Below are 3323 nucleotides of genomic sequence, written 5' to 3'. Positions count from 1 at the left end.
TTGTTGTGTCAGGATTCACTCTCGGTGGTGTTCTACGTTCTATGAGTTTTGAAAATTTGTTTTATGCCTTTGTTTAAAAATGTATTATTGGGGTGGGGGGTGCCTGGGGGGCTCAGTCGGTTGAGCTCTGACTTCAGCTCAGGTCACGATCTCACGGTTTTGGAGTTCGAGCTCTGAGTCAGGCTCTCTGCTGAAGCAGAGTTCACTTTGGATCCTCTGTCCCCCGCTCTCTCTGCCCCTCCCCAGCTCACACTCTGTCTCTCAAAAATAAATAAAAACACTTTAAAATATATTGTTATTATTATTATTATTATTATTATTATTATTATTATTATTTTAATTCCAGAAGCAACCGCAGGCTCCTTCAAGTCACCAACACGGACCACACAGGAAGCAGTGGGAGGCCCCCGCTCGACACCCCCACTTTCCAGAAGTAACGTGAACGCAGCCGCCGCGTGTCCGCAGACTGTCCCGCTGGCCGTCCCCATCGACTGTGCTCCCTCAGGTCTGTAACGGCTGCAGAATACCCCAGCGAACACGTGCCGTTCTTCTCACCCACGAACTCTCAGATGACTGCCCAGACTGTGTGCCTGCGGTCAGCACCGAGCGGACACTCCGGTCCGTTCACCTTGAAGCACTCGGGGCAGCAGTGGAGGGCATGGACATGGCACTGCCCAGCCAGATGGTGTGAGTACATTTCTCTTTGAGAGAAAGAGACCAAAATGCCTTCCAGAAAGCTCGAGGCTTTTGGGTGCCCCTTCCACCACACACACAGTGGGGACTGAGAGTCCAGACACAAATCTCAGGGCACTGAGAGCACAGGAAAGAGGAGTCACAGGGTTGGGGCAATCCTGGAAGGCTTCCTGGAGGTGGTGGGTTATGGGAGGGTAATAGGATTCACAGGGTCTGGAGGAGTAAAAGAGGCGGGGGGAGCTGGAGTTGGTCATCCAGATAAGAAACGGCCCAAGCAAAGACTGGGCCCTTTTTGGACCCTGAGATGGTAGGCGGATCACTACAAATGGCATCAGGCATATGCCTTCTGGGGAAGAAAAGCCCTGGGAGGCAGGGCTGGAAATTGGGCATAAAGTGCAGCCTCATGGGGTGGAGAGAAGGCATTGAGCAAAGGGCACCGTCCAGGGGTCCAGGGCGTCCGCAAGCCCCCCCACAGCAGACAGGCCCTCACCCTTGTAGCCACCCTGGGAGCCTGGTGTGCGGGGAAGGGACAGGCGAGGGAGAAAGGAAGAGAGAAAATGACAAAAGGAGGCTGGAGAATAAGGAAGGAAGGGCCCTCACAGGGTCCGTGGCAAGACACGGATAGATGGAGGGAATGTTACAGCCCTCTACTTGTCTTCTTGTAATGGAGCCAAACTTCTGAGCCCAGAGGACATTCACAGAACAGACACACTGCGGTGCATTCACGCCCTGTGATACTATGTAGCTGTGCAGAGGGACACAGGGCGGCTGCACATAACACCACGGGTGATCCCGGGGAGGGGCACGGGGGCAATTCTGGGCCCCCCACAAGGTCTTGGCTGCCTGAGCCCCTCCCCGCCCTGAGCTCCCCGCCCCCCCCCTCCTTTCCACCTCCAGCCTGGCTGTGGCGTTAAGGACTCCCCGGTCACAATTTCCAGCTAAGCACACCGCCCTAAACAGGAGGTGTTTCTTTTCCTCCAGGCATCAGAAGGACTTCTGAGGGAGCTGTGGGGAGGGTCCTGGGGGCTTCACCTTACTTCCTGGTCTTCTGTGGAGCCCCGATTTTTTGGTTCTTGGCACATTCTACGTAGGCCGATATTTCACAATAAAGGAGATTCTCTGACTTTAAAAGTCTGAAAACCATCCATTTATTCCCACTCATTAGGCTATTTCTGTCGTATATGCAACGTGTAGCATATGCTATTGTGTGTGTGTGTGTGTGTGTGTGTACATGTATATACAGAGAGAGACGGAGTGGTGGGCGTGCACACTGATACACACGGACATCTACAAGCTCCCTATTCACACAGTGTGCACCTAACGACACAGAGACGACCCGATGGGGAAGCGCCCCAGCGTCCGGGAAGACAGCGGCCCCCGGGCCCTCGGAGCTGGGTCAGGCTGTCGGCCTGTTTCCTGGTCCACGTGACGGCGTCCTGCGCCGCCTGGCCCGGCATGCTCAGCGACGGCCTGAGGCTGATCTTCCTGACAAGTCCGCTCACAGCCACTCATCTTTAAAAACCCTGGAGTGACTCATGAGGCTCCGCGCAGGACTCTGAGGACTCTCGGGCAACGTGTTTGTCTCCACCGCGCAGACCACCTGAGAAAGGATGAGAGATCCAGGCCGTTGTGATTAAAAGGAAAAAACCACCAAGTTTGCTATCTTCAGGGCTCCTGGAGAAGCCAGTGCGAAGGGCTGGCGGCTGTGTGGACGGGTCTTAGCCTCCCCCTCCGGAGCTGTTGCATAATCTTTAAGAGAAGTCCCCGCTGTTCACCATGTGAGAGTCAACGTTACCAGCGCCAGCAGCTGGTACACAGGAGAAACCATTTCCCCTAAAACCTGGGGTTTTATTTCATTTTTATAGATCCCTCCCTCCCTTCCCCAGAAAGGTGGGACCCAGGGTCCTGAAAAAGGCACCACAGCTGGGAGGTTAAAAGGCACAGAAGTTGCAAGCTCTCTCGGTTCTGGGGGCCAGAACCCAGGTGGCTGCATGTGGGGCTGGCTTTGGCGGCTCTGAGGGCCAACCCCGGCCTCTCCCAGCCGCCAGGATGGACGGAGCTGCGCCGCCCGGTCCTGCCTCCGCCTTCACACGCTGTCGCCCTACGTCTGGGCTCAGTTCCCCTCTCAGAGGGAGGCCAGTTGGTCACTGGACTGAGGACCCACCCTCACCCACACCTAGGTTTCTTGGACTGGAGTTTATACTGATGGGAGCTGCCCTTTAAGGAAAAGAAGACAAAAGGAACAAGGAAAAAGGAGGAGCCAGTGTGAATATGTATTTAGAATGCAAACAAATCACAAGAAATTCCTGGAGCCAGCACTCAATGCCTTCTCTGTCCACTCTGTTCAGGCAATTCTCAGAAGCACCCACCTAGAAAGTGCGGTGTCCTTCTGGATAGGGTGGGGGTCCCTGAAGGTGGGGTGGCGATCGGGGAGGGGGAGCCGGTGGTGCGGTGGTGTGTGTGTGTGTGTGTGTGTGTGTGTGTGTGTGAGAGAGAGAGAGAGAGAGAAAGGATTCATCGGAAGCAGGACACAGGAGGTAGAAGTTTAAAGAAGGGACAGCTGTGAGCGGGATGGTGGGAGGGACAGTCACCGTCAAGGCAGTGGGAGGGCGCTGTTTTTAAACCCAGCC

Source organism: Suricata suricatta, chromosome 5, assembly GCF_006229205.1.
Source record: "Suricata suricatta isolate VVHF042 chromosome 5, meerkat_22Aug2017_6uvM2_HiC, whole genome shotgun sequence".
NCBI classification, from domain to species: Eukaryota; Metazoa; Chordata; class Mammalia; order Carnivora; family Herpestidae; genus Suricata; species Suricata suricatta.
Note: the sequence above shows the minus strand (reverse complement) of the source record.